The following is an 18537-nucleotide window of genomic DNA, read 5'->3' on the forward strand; positions in this document are numbered from 1 at the left end:
CGAAAAAACACTTTATCGCGTTCCATTTTTCACAAAGCAAAAGAAATTGTTGTTTAGGAAAATAATTGTGTATGCTGACTGAATGTTATCGAGAAATGTCGAAATTAATCACAAACTACCTGTTTCGTTAGTAATGACTACTAGAACTGTTTGCATTGCCATCTAACATTTGCGGGCGGAAACTAAGTTAAGGTCCTAATAATTAAAGAGGACACGAAATAATATCTCGACACGTGCTCACACTTGGCCACAAAGGTTACATTATTTTTTAAATTACGACACATGTAGGTAGATTTTTTAATTGGAGATTTTAATTAATAACAGTTTTCGAGGTATGGACGAACGTATCGAGTAACGTCGCGCGGTATTTCCGATTATCTCAAATTTATTGGAATGTATGTAAGACGAATTGCAACACTTGGTGTAATTATATTGCTGGGAACGTCATGAACTATGGAAGTATCCTGATACTGGAAGGATAACCATCCTATTTCACTTTTATTATATTTAAGATAGATACACCTCATATATTTTCGATATCCATGCGCCAAAAATACTTCCATATTCCGAATCGAACAAACTCTCTATCGCTACTTACTATCAGGAAAATTATATTATTGTTTTAGATCTGAGATCTTGCGACCGCATCACGAAGGCAACTGCAGTTGCTGGGAATACGATTCGTGCCTAGTAGGGTCGATTCGAAGGTAGGATTGTAAGTTTCTGTACTTCTCCATTTAACCATTGGCGATTTGAAACTGAGATATAAGGAAAACTGAGATGCCGGTATGATTTTAGTCACGATCTCGGAGGGTTAATCTACCCAACTGCACTCGCTTGTTAAATCGAATTCTTAAATCTAATAGGCGAATCTATTTGTCTGTTCTAGATTTGGAGCAAAACGTGAGCGGTCTTGACTGCAGGGTGTTTTGGTGAGTAAGAGACGAAAAAAGACTCAAGTTAATGAGTTAATGAGCGGTGGGATTTCGTAGAGGATCGAACATATAAGTGCGAATTACCTGTAGATTTCTGCACGTATATTTCGCGCTGCTAAACAAACTATACCGTTCGAGATAATTAGGCGATTGTTTCATCAAGTGCCTATATTGCGACGGTTAGTGAATAACGACAACGTTAGGAGCAGCAATGCTGATGCTTCGAGAAAACTTTTCCACTGAGCTTTTGTGCGCGACAAGTTATACTATTGACCTCGATAACAAAGCGCTGCGTTGCAACAGCGGGCACCAACGGCTTCCATCCATGGGATATATATTCCCGGGAGTTGGCGTGTCAATAGTGCGTTAGTTCGTCGCTTTTGCCCCGAATATCCCGTTGCCAAAAGAAGTCGAGCATGAACGACGCGATGATACTAATGTGTATGTGTGTGTGTGACAGGAATATTCATATCGCCACTCTTCTTACGCTCGTTCCAGTATAATCGGTGACCGAGTTCGCCACGCAATAAGGACTTTCTTACTAACGCGCGCGAGAACACACGCCGTAAATCTACCCGGTATTGTTATTTACAGCATCTTTAAGTGGCATGATCCAGATAGCGAATTCGCGACACGAAAGCGCAGGAATGAACAATGCGCGCAGCGTTGCGCGACATCGTGCGAAACGTCTCCAGCTTTCAAAGGGTAAGAAAAGGTCTCTTCGCAAGAGATGTGCGGCCTCTTTCAGGCCTCTTCCTATCCTAGCACAGAGCAATCTGTCAAAGTAACTCGCGGTAGAAACTCTGAGTAAGAATCCGACGGCGACGTTTCGCCGTTCAAAGTTCGCTCATCGCGATGTAGAAACGGCAGATCGAAAGTGAAAGCGCAATCATCCACGTACATATCGTATACGTTATTTTTTCAGTTTGCTCATCCCTCGCCCGGAAATTATCTCCTCGACGTTCGGAACGCGGTAAACTCCCGATGACGGTTAGCCGACGGTTGCTGGAAAGTCGTCTTTCGCGTCACGTGCAGTTCGTGAAAAATTCATCGTGACACTCGATCTTGCGAGCACGCGTTTCTCCCGCTTGAATGATCGATGGAGCGTAAAAAAGACACGGGAACGTCGTCAGAGAGATGCGGATACTTCGCTTCTGCGCACATTCCGGCTTGATCTAGTTGGCGAATTCGGATTCACATTTTTTTAGGCAAAATTCGGTCAGTCGCGTTGCCCGTCTTGCTCCACGACTTGTTGAATATCGTTCCGCGAGTATAGAGTAATTTACGCGGAATGTCCCGGCGAAATATATGCGTTACCGCTCCACGGAAATCCCAAGGTCGCTTAATCTCTCCGATGAATTAATGTACGTTTAAAATGACACGTGTGTAACAGATTCGCGGATGTTTCGTGTAAGTTTCGGCGGATTATTATTATTATTATTCGCGATTTAATTGTACGCGTGACTCGTATTCGGAAACTAAGTTCTAACGATGTTCTTAAGATCACATTCTCCAGAAAGGCTGAAACATACTCTCTTGAAGAAATCATAGAGCGGAGGTAACTTTGTGTATACAATTACCATAACGACGAATTTTTAATGTCAATTGCTCGTCGAGCAAAGGGTCGAGCCAGGAATAGAGTACCGTATAAAATTTCCTTAAAGAAAAAGAAAAAAAAGAGGAAGCAAGAGCAACGAAAAGCAGGAAAAAACAAAGTTCCGTTATTTGTCTTCAGTTTTATTGCTACTGCTGTTGCTACTGCTGTTGTGCTGCTGCTGCTGCTGCTACTTGATTCGCAAAAACAATTGCTCTCAGCGAATAATCGGAGGCAAATTACGCCCGCGGCAATCACGTTCCCGGCTTAAGGTAATCACGTTCTCAGTTGTAAGCTGCGTGTAAAGCGATCAAACGTCCAGAATAGTCGTATTTTTAACAGGTTCCGTCCTCTGCCACAGTAAACTGCAAATATGTGGGCGACTAAACGCGCTTTCATCGGCTTATCCGTTGTTATTTCCGATACGTCGCACTGAAAATAATTCAGTTCCATTCGGTGAAAAAGTTCGGCGTAACGAAGAAACGTCGGAGCCGCGGATTGCATCATTAATAAACAGTGCCATCGAATTTTATATTGACAACACGGACAGATTTTCATGGTAGTGGTAAAATAAGAGGGAGAAAAGAGCATTATTAAAATTAATGATCCCGCCAAAATGACGGCAGCGACTCCACAACTTTTCTCGGCCGGCGTAAGACGGAGGCGCGAAGTAAATTTTGTATCATCGAATACGGTTTGCTTATGGCGCGCATGATCACGTCTCGCTGTACACAAGGAAATTCAGAGATTGTTACGCTATTGTACGTGGTTCAAAAGAGCTTAGCTTAAAGCGGTAAACCCGGCTCAAAGATACCCGCGTCGCTTTTAGGACCAGTTTCTTCTGTAATCCCCGGGCTCTACATAAATGACCTCACTGACAAATAATAGTTAGGGAACCGAGAGACACGCGATAATTGGCTGTTTGAGCGAATAAATGTATAGTACGATAACAATTTCAATAAAGAAGGAGAAGAAAGATGCAAGAAAAAGCGCAAGCTGCTAATCCTTGTCGATGTGAACTTCTCATTTCGTGAGAATAAAGACAATTAAAAAACTCCTTGTATAAGGGAAATAATCTTCTATATTTCATCTATAGTTGAGCATTCTGTTTACTCGAGATTTCATCTATTCAATAAACAAATTGTTAACAGTACGTCGATAAATTGGCAGCGGATTCGATCATAGCTATCTGTATCCGCATTAAGCTCGTGTTCTATCGACAGAAGCTGCTGACATAACTTGATAGCAGATTGGCGGCAGCAGTCGAGGAGAATTCGCATTATGTGTCATTAAAATACATTTAAATGGTTGTGAAACAGCAAATCCTGTTCGATTTTGTATTTTTGCTAGCAATTTGCTGATCAGATTTACAGCAGACCCTGCGCAAAACCAGCCTCTGCAGCCTTGGCTATTTAATATACTAAATTCGTTTAATATGTCGGGAATTACGAGTTATTCTTGGTGGGCCACAAAATACGTCCGTAATCACGGTGAGCGCTGAAAGCGCGAGTCCACGTATAAAAATCCCGCTGACGCGCATGCCAAGGTTCCCAGTTTACCGCGAGCCTTTCCTTCGAGATGAGTTTGCAAGTAGCTGGGATACGTCTCTCATCCGAGACGGAGGTACCCCGGAATGAAGGAGATCAACCCGCCGGAGGATTCACGCCGGTGTATCCCCTTTAAATCCCAATAGAAGAAAGGTCGGCTCCGCGCGCGCGTAAAAACTTTCGCGAGGAATTTTAAGCAGCAGCAGCAGTGGCAGCCACGACGGCGATGGCTCACCCTGAGCTTATCGCGGCATCGATTTTACATCGTTCAGCGTTTAGGGGCGCTTGTCAGTCTTCGTCGAGAACGTCGAGGCAACGTACGACAATCCGGTCGTTGCTTCTTCTCGACGAGCGAGCGCATCGCACATCTGCGGCTGCGAAGTCGCAGCCTAGAGTTCTTCGAGTCAGAGTTGGCCCGCCTTTGAGTTGGTCGAGTTGACATTGCCCGCCATTTATAAGGAAGAAGTGAGTGAGTGAGTGAATGAGTAAGTGAGAAAGAGAGAGAGAAGCTATAACATGCTTTGTCAGTCTTAGAGCTTCTCTCTCACTTCTACTCACATCATCCTGACGGACAGAATGCGACCAATCATTATGCTTGGTCCTAAGGAGAGCGCATTATCAACGCCAATTTTTGCGTATTGCAGTCTGTGACTGGCAACGATCGCAAATACGTCATGCTGCGTCTGATCTTGCGAGCTGCGATCCGTGTCCTGGGTCTTATGTAGATCGGCCTTTAGAGGTGAAAGTTTAACGACGGCTTTCAGGCTGGTTCACGGGGGTGGCTCGCGAGCGCGTCCGCCAGCAACGCCAGAGCGTCGTAAAGATATGTCTCGGTATATTTACAAGTACGAGACCGACCGAGCGGGAAGGATTGGGGCTGTAAAGGGGGTATTCACTAAACGCTCTCGCGGTCGATGGAGGAGACGTCGAAGGTTCGAGTACTCTTTCTATCCGAAGTCGAAAGCCGTTTTCCAGCGCGCGCTCTCGACTCAGCTCGTGCGTATAACCCTAAAACGGAATCCCAGCGGGGAATGGTATCGCGTATCGACGATAATACGAAAATGCGAGACACGCTGTTTCTCATAAAACCCCGAGATATCTATTATGCAGAACGAAATCCAGCGGAAAATTATCCAGTCGTTCGTTCGCGGCGCAGTTTATATCGCGTTGAAATTGCGCCTCGCTCGTCCGTGTCTGTCGCTCGCGAGGAAGTCAAGGGATGGGATCACCCGCCGTGAAAATGTCTCTCGGGTAGTTTGTGCAGAGAGAGAGAGAGAGAGAGAGAGAGAGAGAGAGAGAGAGAGAGAGAGAGAGAGAGAGAGAGAAAGAGAGAGAGAAATCGGACTCGGGTGCTAATGAAATATTGGTTATTTAGCGGAGCGAGCGCTCTCGTGTTGAGCTGGGACGCGGCTCGTGAGAATTTGCGGTTTCACGGCCGGAACAATGCGTGGGCGGACCGTGGCAACCTTGCCGTCGGCGAATACCATGGGTGCTCCTCAGGGGCTATTTTGTCGACAGATAAAAAAAGATTGAAAATTCCGTTGGGTCAGCAGGAACTGACGAGGGTTTCACAACGAAGTGCGCGTTACATGTATATCCAGATGTAAACGTCCACATTTTTTACAACTTAGCCCCTAACCGGAATCCGAAAGGGCGCGAGATAATACTGTGAATGAAGGATCCTTCTTCCAGAAATCCAACGCTTCACAATTACGTTCGTTACGTTTCGTGCTTTTAATTTTAAGTAATCGTGTAGCGTTATCACATTCTTATGTAGCTATATTTATGAGCCAATTATTTATTTGTTCATCAGCATTCGTTGCGCGTTCTGTGCTTTGACTTTGATATTTCAGTTAAGCGACATTCGTGGGCAATCTAGAATCACTTCAATGAATAAAAACAAAATCTATTCGCAAAGCGTCGCAAAGGATCAATCCCAACGGGTTCCTTTGGTCAGTTAATGTCCTCTTGACTTTCATTGTCGTTGTACTTAATACGATGGAATTAGAAGTACAGGGCGCTACGGTATCGTCGCGAGGCAAGACTCCTCGCTACTTACGAGTCCCTACTGTCGTCGACGAAGAGAACCGGAACGGCTTTTGCGAAAAGAGCAGGCGGCGGACACTCGAGAGAACGAAGTTAAATCCTGTCGGAACGAATTATTCACCCTCCGAGTGCGCGGAGGTAACGTACTCTCGATGAAAATACGCCCACCGGCCAGGAATAAGTCGAATTGCTCGAGCTGAGCGAACGTCGGATCTTATTTTTTATATCCCACGAGAGCACGAGTTGTCTTTATTCTTGTCTCTGTATTCACGAAACTGTCTTAAGATATCCGAGCGTCGATGAGATGACATTACCTCCTCGCTGCCTTTTTCGTCCCTAGCTGTCTTAAGTATTACTTGGATACAGATATATATTTCTCTTTGGAATTCACTCTTTGGTCGAATTAAAGTGACCTACAATATAGTGAATGCATGTGAGTTGGGAAAGAGAGAGAAGAATAAAAAAGAGAAAACGTGAATGTAGAATGTACATGTTTTAAAAGAACAGGTTTAATTAATTCTTCTTCAAAGAACGGTACAAATGAAAAAGGCACAATCATACGAATGTACAGTGAAGACAAAGTTGTAATTAAGGAAGAAGAGAACTGAACGACTAAATTACTGAGAATTACATTCAAGTTCTAAGTATCAATTCATGTCTTCATATATTCGTCCGTTTACCGTCATGTCATGCGCAAATTCTCGCGAGCTCGTTTGGTCCTATACTCTACTAAAAGCTGTAACCCACCGTTATTGACAAAGGAGCACTTTACAAAGGGAAACTAGGGGAAGGAAAACGCGTAGACATCGGTGTGTTTCGTCGTCATTCTCGCCGAAATATACTTGGAAATTGCGCGTTTATGGCGAGATGTCAGGTCGTTGCTTAAAGTAGCGTGCCACATACGAAATTTGATTAAGGCGATTCATTGTGAGAGTAGCAAGTATTTGAAATCTTCCCCCGTTAGAGCGTGTGTCAATCATTTGTGAGATTAATCCTTCGTATAAAGTTCTTCGCGTGATCTTCGTTTATTAAATCTCTCTGGCAAGTGATCTCTCAAAAACGAGATGAACAACGCAATAAAGAATTCTTTATTAACAAACCCGATTTAAACATTGATATTTGCGGCGTTCTTTGTTTTTCGAAAATTGAAATAGTGCAAAGAACGTATATTTCTGTCTTGGAAATATTCTCATCAATATTTATGAGATCTTCCTCATTATTGCATAAATCGCATTGAAATTGAGAGCTATTAATTTGAAGACATTATTGGACGTATTATGACTTATTTCTGAGAAAATCATTCTTTGTATATTTATTCTTTGTATATTTAGAGAGAGAAATTGCAAGAGTACTTGATTTCCTTACGTAAGAATCCAAGAATAAGTTGCCTCTCTCGCTTTCCCCAAGTAGTAAAAACTTCCATATGGTCAGACGCGGCTGAAATTTTTGGTATAAACTGCAGAAAAATTATATTTTCCATTCACATATCGTGCGTTCCAAAAAGATCTATTCACATCTTATATCATTATATCAGATATCATTAATACAGAAGTACTGTAAAATTATCAAAGAGAAGATACTCCCGTTTTCTTTAAACGAGAACAGTGCTAAAGATTCGCAAAATGCGCCCTGCGATTATGAGTTATCGGAAAGAACTGGATCGAATCGAGTTTTCGAGCAAAAAACGACAACGGACACGTACCGAGCGCGACACATGGGTCCAATCGATGGTGTAAACTTTTCCATTCGTAACGCGCGTCGCACCGAACATACCGGCGCCGATTCACCTGCGTCTCCTGCGGCGAGCTCGTCGTAAGATCGATACGAGGATTACTTAATGGGGTAGTGTCAAAGGAGCTTCAATCTCACGTCGAAGTTTCACGCGCAAACATTGACCTCGTCTCACTCGGCATCGGCAGCGGCTTCGGGGCAGTTGTACGCGAAAGCTGGTGTGGTCAGAGCTCGACCGTAACAATTCGCGAACGTTTGATTTTCTCGTGGAATACTCGAATCGGGACGCGCCAATCGTAACTTTCGAGTAATCAGCTTTGTAGTCGCGAAAACCCGATGTATTCGCAAGCTACGTGCGAACGGACGATAAACAAAATACGCGTAATCCGCGGGATAAGCCCGAATTATTTTTTCCGCCACACAGTCTGAAAGTTATTTCGCCAGTAATTTAATTTAATGTCGTGCGACTCGTAACGTCGTTTCGTAACGTCGAAGCGCAACCCGGCCATTTGTTTCAGTTAGCTCGCTGACCGGGTCACCGTAGATCTTTATTTAAAAGTTACAGCCGAAATGATCAGCGAGCAAACGTCACCTCACTGCGCTCTCGCGCACACGCGGTCGGAAAAAATGTAAATTTACATTTGCTTTTTTGAGTATTAAGTGTACGGACACGCGTGCATATTAATCTTTGTTTTGTAATCGCTTTCGACGAAATGATCAGGAACGTGGTATTGTAGTGTTCTCTCGCGAGCGAAGCTTCGTGTCGGTCCAAGCATTCACCCCGCTCCGTCAGTTGTAGCCGTTCGAGAAAGAAGACCGGCCTGCCGACGGAGGCCTGTCGACGAAGCGAAAGAGAGACCGCCGTCGTGGCTGCACTCCGGTATACGCGGAACGGCGTATCCAGTGGTGGTGCGCAGGTGGAAGAAGGTCGGAAGGTTACGAGAGCGCAGACGCGACTGAAAGCATCGAGGATAGCACCCGGCGCGATACCGAAGTACCGGACAGAGCTAGCTCGCCCGCATTGCCGTATTCGTCTGCCAGCGTGTCAGGTAGCAGGCAACAGCCATTGGGGGAACGGCACACTCTCGTCCGGGTGTCCAGCGCCGTCGACCACATAATCGCGGGAGTTCCGATTTCGCGGTGCAGCCGTGTCCTGACCGCGGCGACGTCACAGCAATCCGCAGTCACAGCGTATACGTCGACGTCTCGGGAAACCGTCGGCGCCGCTTTCCCGCGCTCGGTACCAAGCATACGCACGCTCTCGTCGTCGACGCGTCACCTGCTCGACCACGTAAGTAGCTACCTGGGAATCCTGTCCCGCGACACGCGAACAGTTTGGCGAACTTTCGAAGCGAGGCCAGCGCGAAAATGCAGTCGCTTGAATCTGCGAATATAAGCGAACTTCCGGAGTAATTAGAATGCGCGCGATCGCGCATAAATATGAATGAGATTCCCGCGGACTGGACGGGAAGAGAGAAAGAGAGCAGAGTACAGTATAGTAGAGATAGATAGATAGATAGAGAGTCGAGCGTGGAAATCCGCGTTCTCAGTATGTGAAATATTAATTATATTAATATTAATATTCCATGTAAATATCGATTGCACGGAGATATAAAATGAATATGTACTAAGTGAATAGATTTACTCGTATTCCTTCATTTTAATGGGAGATTTCCGGTATTTCTTTTCGTTTGGATAAAAATTAATGTTACGAATTCTCTCGACGCACAAATGTTTTGGGACCGTTATCGGAAGATATCTCGAACGAAGGCGGAAATCCCATTTGTCAATTAATCGCGTGTTCGTTTACCGTGTCTACTGTAACTTGTGATTCACCGCGCCCCCTAAATCCCCGTTTGACTCTTATTGGCCGGGATCTTTCACGATTGATTGAACAACTGAGAGTTCTTGAATCATTATGGACGTCATTCTGTAATTGAGCGCGAATTTGGTAAATTTCCTGCTGTATCTTTGCTAACGACAAATGGCGAGCTTATCGTAGTCGCGATGTTCGTGAAGCTGGGGGTAAATTTTACGGAGGCAGAGAGCTAGTCGAGTTCATTTTCATCAGACATTAATATAATTATTTTATATGTTGCAAAGGGAGCTAATTCCGGCACGAGCGGTGCATTTTCGCCGTACTCGCCACAAATGCTACCTCTGATCTCCCCACACAAATATTCTAGGCCACGCCACCTCCTGCCTTGAACACAGTTTCTCACTTCGCGTAAATGCTTGAATCGTGCAAGGTACACGCGTGCACACACATGCCCGCGTACGCTACATACTCCAGAGGCGGCCGTGAGTTGTTCATAAAAAAATGATAAGTAAACCTCCAACAAGCTCGGCTCGTGATTCGTTAGACGCATTTGGTTTTTTGCGCCACTGGTCGCTGAACACGTGTAAAATGCGTCAACGCGAAACTTTTAAAATTTACACTTGTGTAATTGATTGAATCGCGCACAAATGGACGGAAATCCAATTTTTTTTTAATTCACTGTGCAGATGTCCGACGTGTTTTAAAAAAACACATGAACCAAACACGCGATGCAATCGAATAAAAAAGATGCGAACTTCCTGACGTTTACGTCAGCTCCCGGACATCTATCTAATTCAGTCAGCTGTGACGAACTCCGGGAGAGAGTCTCGCATTTTTCCTCATCGTCTAATCCCCCGCGCAACTCTCGCTATTCGCCGTGTCCCGCATCGAAAATCCCCTGTGGAATCAAGTAAATCAAGACGTCCAATAAAACAAAAAGAGAAAATGATCTCTCGCAATTTAAATGCGGGTAGACGGATAAAGAGTCCTTTCGCTTTGTAATTGGCGATAAGACGACTTCAAGGTTCCGCTTTTTACAGCAAGTACTTCGCAATGCAGCCTTCCGCCTCTAAAGATCAGTCACCGTCGTGGTAAAATGATTCTCGTTACGAGACGTCACGCGCACGGAGGGGCTTCCCGTTGGGAGGTGGTGCGCGTGTTTATTTTCAGCGAGTCGAATGAAGCTCACGATGGCGACGATGCATCTTCCCTCGTCACTTTATTTTTCCTTACACGCAACACTTGCTTCGCGAGTACGCGGCCGCACTGCTGACCCGCCCGCCTCTCACCGCGTCGTGTTCGCTCTTGTTGCTCCTCCGAAATCGATCGTCATCGCCGTCGCCGCCACCACCGCCGTTGCTCCTCGTCTCAGGGTCGCTGGACCGAAATTTCAGACTACGCCTGAAATCCTCAGACACCTCCGGCGCGCCGTTACCCCTCGATCCACACGCGATTCTTCCGCCGGCTGTCGGAAACGGCATGGTTCTTTAAAACGGCACTTCAGCACACTCGGAACGTCCGCAATCTTCGACAACACGTGTGCCTCTTTAAACGCCAGTGCCGCCGTCGAGAGTGAGGCCTTGCGAGTCGGCAAAGCCGAGGACTGGTCCAGTAATAAAGCGCGGGCTCAATTTCAGCGAGAACCCGGTCGCTTTAAATTATGCCCCGGCAAGCAATCTCGCTATCCTAGACGCCGCTCCGCGGACGCAGCCTCTCCGGCCCTCAATCGCTCGGAATTATATCGGACTTCGTCGCCTTTCGCCGTTCGAGGGTGCTCCGACAATTTTGGAGGCTCGCGAGTGCAAGGTGCGCCCGCGCACTGCCATGCTGATCTCACCCGACGAATCTTAATGGACTAATATCAAGTTTCATCTAAACTTCAAGGGAGGAATCATGTGTCCACACGGAATCGTGTACGAAAGCTGCGCGCGCGAGCTGTTTCGGTGAAAAGTTTCCGTATAATCTCTCGGATAACTGCGCTCGCGCTCACGTGCGCGCAAAACTTGGAATAGCTTTTTCAATGTAGTTTGCTTGGCGACCTAGTGGTGAAGTGATAACGTTAATTTCTCCCTCTCCCTCTCTCTCTTTCTCATCGGACATCCTAAATTGAATCCAGCGATCATCATTCGGTAATTGGCTGATACTCTGACTGAGAAACAAGACTGAGTAATACGCAGAGAATCTTCGTGCATAAAAAGAGAGAAATTATTGAAATAAAATTACTCCTCACTTACTCATGCATTGTAATTGGCCAAACGATTTTGCGAAATTGCGAAATCTCGACACTTGGATGTGAATGTAGCGTCAATAAGTCGTCTCTGTTGACTTCGTCGTCCACTGAACCCGTCACAGTCGTTTAAACGCTTTACTCTATCGCGCGTCTTTTGCATATCCATTGAGGGCCATTTAACATTTATGTCACGCGAAATTTGAATATTTTTATCCTCCCCTTCGTCACGAAGCTTGAACCGTCTTCCAATGTTACATGGAGCATGTGGAATTACTTCTTCCCTCCACATAGAATAAAAAAGAATCCCACGAGCAATGATTATTAGACCGCGCTCTGTTTCCAAAATATAAATATTTTTTAAGCATATATATATATATCCAATTAATTAGTTTATTTTATAATCTTAATTAGCAAACGTTGTGTTTTTAAGAAAATAAACATTTCAAAATTATGCTTTTGATTGTCAACACAAAGTTAAATTATTTTTATAGAATTTAATATTTCCAAATATAAAAATTTAGATACAGAATACGTGTAGCCTTGCACAGTCCTTCCCCCCTTCTCCAAGTGATATGACGTAAACGTTGAATGGCTCCTTAGATACTCTTTGTGTAATTCTAGAGTTTACTGTCATCTCCTCGGATTTTCGCACGAAGCAATTCGCAACTCCGTCTTGAAGCTTGCCTCGCATCGCTTCCCGAAAGTCACTTTTTTCAAAGTTGTTTTACGCGTAATGTTCACGTAGTCTGCGTGACTCTTGGCACATTTAAAGTAACGCCTTGTCGCAAGGTTTTCTCCTCTTCCACGTCTGGAATGCACGACAGAGTCGGCTTCTCTGGCAAGCATCACTAGGACTTAGTAATTAGCAATTATTCGCACGAACGATAAGAGAGGTTGACGCCGTTTGATCTGCCGACCACTCGGCCGAGCAATTGCGATTAATTACTGAGCGCTTACTTGGCAAAACAATACGGATCTAAATTAGACAAGAGCAAAAAGCGCTCGTTTCCGTGAGGAAGAACATGTTTGCTTTTGCATGATTTTGCTTTTCCTCCGGGTTCTCATGTGCGGGTGACGTGCGCTTTTTTAATGTAATGTCGCGGTTTCCACTTTGTCGCGAATTTGTTCCAGCGCTTTGCCCCCGTAACATCCCGTAACGCGATACTCGGTAACGTCTCAAAGTGAACGATAGAATCGAATTTATTGTCGATATGTGTCGCGAAAGAAAGGAAGAGAAAATAACGTAGCGAACTTAGTTCTTAGAAAAGAGTTGGAATCAAACGGATATATATACGGTATAGATTTTTGCATCTCTTTCCATACAAGGTATGAAAAAAGAAAATGGAGCGTGAGTTGAGCTTTCAACAACAAAAAGCGGCTGTCACTTCGTTGGGAAATTCCAATTTTTTTCTGTCATGCATTTTTATGCGCGTCTTTACACGACACGCGCTTTTCGATCGCTAATTGGATCGATTCTGTCAGCGAATTGCGGATAGCTCTCGTTAGACATCTGTTGCACGACGCACGACACAGCGTCGCCCTGTAACGATCACAGTAAATTGCGACGCGGCTCGGTCACGCCAGTATAGATCAAGTGACGAGCCTCTGGTAGACGCCTCATTGTTAGGCGTATCGCCAAGTGATAACGCTATCAGATCGCATTAGTGTAATGTCGCGTTAACATCCCCACGCTAGAATCCTGCGGAATATCTGTGTGCGTTGTGCAAAAACCTGCTGTTTGAGGCATTAAGACGATCTCTAAGTCGCCGACAATTACCTATGAATCTCTTTTTTACACATTGAGGCCTCACATCATTGTGCGATTCTATAAAGATGGTGGAAATCGGTTAGATGATTCGTTAACAAGTACTTTTTGGAAACAAGGACACAGGTCGTTCGTTTCGGGCGTGACGCGAATGCAATTGTGTGAAGGCAGATTGCGCCGATGCATTGAGAGAAATAGTTTTGCTTTAACAAAATTCTAGTCCAAAATCCGAAATAAATTTGTTGATATGAGACAGCAAATGACCCCCCGTGGTGGGAACAAATAATTTGTTGCTTTCAATTTGCTGTAGCAAATTGAAAGCGTTTCTAAGCAACGCTGCTGTAATAGAGATATAATTAACCTAAACTAAATGGACGAGAACAAATGTAATTTGCATATCTCAGGTAATATATGCGTTTGTTAAAATAACAAATAATGAGAGATGATTTGCAACAGTAATTGTTCGATTCGATAATTGTTGTTTCTCCTAACGATCGTTAAACAGCAAGTATGCTTTTGTTCTGATAACCGACTTTTCTCAGTGCAAATATTCGTGACCCGCGAAAATTTACAATATTCGTGGTCCGATTCACGATGCAATCAAGGTGAATCATTCATACGACATGTTATTAATTGTAAGGTTGACTTGTGCAGCATTCGATATATCCGCGTGGCAATAATGACCCGCAGTCAATTTGTCCGCGTATTGAAACAACGTGCTTGTTTGTTGCAATAATGAGAGCAACAGCAAGAACAATTGTAATTACGCGATATTACGAATATGCCGATGTGCATTTCGAGTGAAAACGATGAGCGCGCGTACGGCGACGTGACAAACAGCGGGATTATGCGGAGCATAAATTCCGGAGTAGCTCGCCGTTGGTCGGCTGGCCGGAGTGCCCGAGTTCCTGGCGCCGCGGTTCATTACGACCGATATTGCGAAACAATCGCGTCGTCGCCGCCGCCGTCGCCGAGTTGTTGCATCCTCCGAGATTCCCGCGCGGGAATACTTTCGCGGGACGCGCAATTTCCAACGCGTGTCTGCGAATATCGTCGAGAAAAGTTCACTCGGCGATAACGGCATCTGACTTCGCGATGCCGCACACGAAGCGCCCGTTCTTACATATCGTGAATTTTATTGCCTCCATGCGGCTCGGGACATTTTCAAACTGTTATTACTGCCGTATCTTGATGCGGCGCTCCGTAGTATGCTTATCGTTATCGATCATCTCCCCCTCTAAAGATATTAAACCCCGCAGCGGTGCAGCGACTCTTCATCTAAATGATGGGTATTTTTTAAAGTCGCCCCCGCTTGCGTAACATTCACCATTTTTAATAATACGCGCCCGTATTTTTCCGCACTTCCCTCTCTCGTGAGAGAATCTGTCAGTGTCACATCTGGCTTCTCGGAACGGTAGTCACCTATCAATTCTCTTGATCTCTCGAAAGTGGGATGTCGATATTTTTGCCGGTATTTTCGAAACCAGAGTTATCTCTGTTTCGCTCCGCAAATTCGTGCGGGTGTTTCCGTTGCGGCAGTCACGCGTGTAAAATTCATACACTCGGAAGAACAGTCTTGCAGTTACATAGCGAAAATTATCTAGAAACGAGGAATTAGCTAAGATGGCTCAAAGATTAGCCAACACTACGATATGTCGCGTATGTTTTGTATTTAGTCAATATAGATAACAGAAAGGGAGACAGAATTTCTATCTGAATCATTTGTGAAATTATCGAGAATGTCACTCTGCGGAGCTCATCCAGGCTAAAATCAGTCGCACTTATAAAAGTTGACTGTGGTAGACAAAAAAGATTAGCGACGAAAGACAAACGAACATATAATTCTCCATCTAAATTTCCTTGCAGATATTATTAGAATACTGCTGCTGTTAATTCTACATATCACAGACAATGTTCCAGCAGATAAAAACAGTGATAAATTTCAACTGTGACATTTAAAATTCTGTTTGAAACAGTAAAACATTTTTTGAATGCAGTCTACACGTTTTTGCCGCTGCAAGTAGGACATGGATGTCTCTTAATAGAATTTAAGAAATAGTACACGCAAAAAAATGATTTAGTAATATCAGCTAAACCACGGTAGCTGATTCAAACTTAGTCAAAAGACTAATCGTTTAGCTGTCACTGCTAGGAATTGGCTGACAGCTAAACTGTATTCGCTATGAAATACAAATATATTAGGTGACATTAAAAATGCACATTATTTCAAATACCTAAGAAAATGGCAGTTATTCCTAAATTTCTTATCGTATGCATATATTAGAGAAGTTTGCACAGCTACAATCATTTGCTACAGTCATTTGTTTCTAGCAGCTAATATTTCTCGCTGTAACGCCTAAGTTTAAACAGCGAATAAATTTAGTAGCTTCGGTAGTATCGACATTAGCTGTCTCTATTTCAGTGACACATCTTATCTGCCACTGCTATTTTTTAGCTCTGGAAGCTAATTTTTTTTTGCGTGTAGTATCTTATTCGAGGAGAAAAGCTTTTGGTAAAAATTGCGATAGAATTACTATACAATTTTGTGAAACTTGAAACAAAGAATCGATATTCTGTAGTAATTGATTCTATCCTTTTATTTCATATGTGCTACTTACATCTTAGGAACTGAAGAGGAAACGTAGTATACCAACACTTTTGCTATGTTTTTGGTGAAATTCACTATGTGTTTCTTAGCAAAATAGACAATAAAAGGATAGTCAATTACTGCAGAACGTCGATCTGTTCGTCGGTTACAATTAAAATTTGACAGTAATTTGTATTATACATAAAATTCTTTTCCCTATACTCAAATAAAAAATCCTGATATTTCTTAGATTTTATTAAGAAACCAAGTTCAACTTTCGAAATGGCTGATAATCTACTTCTGCACTATCGAAAACATACTAAAATTGAAAAGAATTTATAAGAAAGTGAACTCTCCGTGAATTATCGAATGGTAAATGCCATACCTTTGAACGGCCACGAGAGCAACGACCGATCTTGCACCCGCGCAAAAAAAAGATTGACGTATTTCCTCTTACAGATATATTTTTACCTATCGCAGACATTGACACCTGTGATAAAATGTCGCACTATGTCAAACCATTTTCGTATATTTCGGTCACACAGTGCGCCCGCCAGTTGAAATATTCAAGATTTATGGTAACGACACGGCGAAAAGATAGATTCCAGAGATATCTTTCCGCGGGCCCTTAGCTCTCCGTGCTGCGAAAGTCGAAATAAGTTTCGCGAAGGGGAGAACCGTCTTCTCCTACACAGTGGGACATAATTTTTATTCAGGATGACGCGCTTCTAGTAAGATTAGGATTCGTTATTGAATTTATTCGAACGCGCGGACGAGAAGTTTAACGCGTTATGTATAAAAGATTATGGCACTGTAATAACTGTATTCGCAATTCTCGAAAATTCCGTAACGTTGTCCCGAAGAAAACCTCGCCAACCTCGAGCATTCGTCGTGCTTCGAGTATACGAATTTGTGTGAAATCGTCGTCTCAACGCAGGATGTTCTATGTGTAACAGAAAACTTTCTGTGAGAATTAAACTCGCCTCAGGATGAATTCTTTTTTTCCCTAGTTTGTTCCAACCGTGCATCAGCGAACGGCGAATGAGGGGGTGAAGGCAGAGGGATGTAATTAAATTAACACGCGTGGTCGAAGTAACGCCACTTGTCTTATCTCGCGGGAATTCTAGCCACCAATTAATTTCCTGAAGACTCGGTGCCTCGGTGGGCGCTGATTCAAGTGCGCTTCGAGCTCAGCTTGTAGCTTAATCTCACGTCGAACGCGTGCTATAATTAGTCGCATTTAAATACAAATTAATTTAAACTTTGGTGTTGACACCGCGTACGGAAAACGGCTTCTGGCCGCCGAATAGTTTCGCATCAAACGCCTCGTGCACTGCACGTCGTCATATTCGTTGCATGCGCGTGCATACGATGTATTCCCCGTTCCTTCATTTCGTTTGTAAACGGAGCAGCTGATAAAAGGAGAAAAAAATTAATCTTTGCGCTTCTGCTACCGTGTCGTTTCGTTCGTCGCGATCCTTTGTCAATTGCACTTGTCGCGTGTCGTATTCCCTTTGATTTCTCGCGCGCGACTCGCTATTTTGTAGTATTCATTTCCCCCCTTATTATGCCGTGTGGATGTGTGTGACTTGGCGACGCGCACGTCGGAAATATTTCTTCACGAGCAAAAGCGTGGCGACGATTTGTCACTCCGCGGCAACGAGCGATATCTCGCGAGTGAAAAATGGCCCTTCCTATTGTCGTGTTTTGTTTGTTGACTTTTGTTCTTAGTTTTTCGTGCTTTTCAACACGGGAAGTACAGGTGGGCGATGACGTCACAAAGGGTGTTTTTACATGTACACAGATTGCTGGAGAGTATCGGGGATGATTATTATCGACTGCGTGAATAAGGATCACAGATATCATATCTCATATTTTTGTAGCGTGATTTTTAATAATGATACTTCAATATTAAATGTTTTCAAGCGCTTTGAAAGGCACAAAAGCAGGCACAATTACACACAGCCCGATAAATGTTACAAAAATACTACATTTAAATTAATTCCTTTGTTGACGTAATATAAAGCATGAAATAATTGCCAAAATTGCAATTCCAATGAGCTAATCCTCGCGCCCGCGATATTGTGCGTGATACGCCTCCTTTCAGCTCGAACGATTAATTTTATGCGGAGGCATAAAGTAAAAATACGCATTTACAACGGATAACAAGCGGATAATTAAATAATTCATCGCGAAATATCACTCTTCCACTCTCTCTCTCTCTCTCTCTCTCTCTCTCTCTCTCTCTCTCTCTCTCCCCCTCTCTCTCTCTCTCTCTCTCTC

General features: G+C 43.9%; 1 protein-coding gene across 3 annotated transcripts in view; it reads left to right on the plus strand.

Annotated features, from left to right (window-relative positions):
- LOC116846159 (ras-related protein Rap-2a) overlaps positions 1–18537 on the plus strand; it is a 58042-nt gene that overhangs the window by 10206 nt on the left and 29299 nt on the right. Inside the window, exons 2-4 of one of the 3 annotated variants that reach the window (XM_032819657.1) lie at positions 627–707; positions 890–932; positions 8647–9144. The gene's annotated coding sequence lies outside the window, so the exon portion shown is untranslated. Of the gene's footprint in view, positions 1–626; positions 716–889; positions 933–8646; positions 9145–18537 lie in introns of those variants that run through there. The other 2 variants (XM_032819667.1, XM_032819677.1) reach the window with 2 other exon arrangements.

This window comes from Odontomachus brunneus, unplaced genomic scaffold, assembly GCF_010583005.1.
Source record: "Odontomachus brunneus isolate Ranch 3 - 2012 unplaced genomic scaffold, Obru_v1 Obru_scaffold_004, whole genome shotgun sequence".
NCBI classification, from domain to species: domain Eukaryota; kingdom Metazoa; phylum Arthropoda; class Insecta; order Hymenoptera; family Formicidae; genus Odontomachus; species Odontomachus brunneus.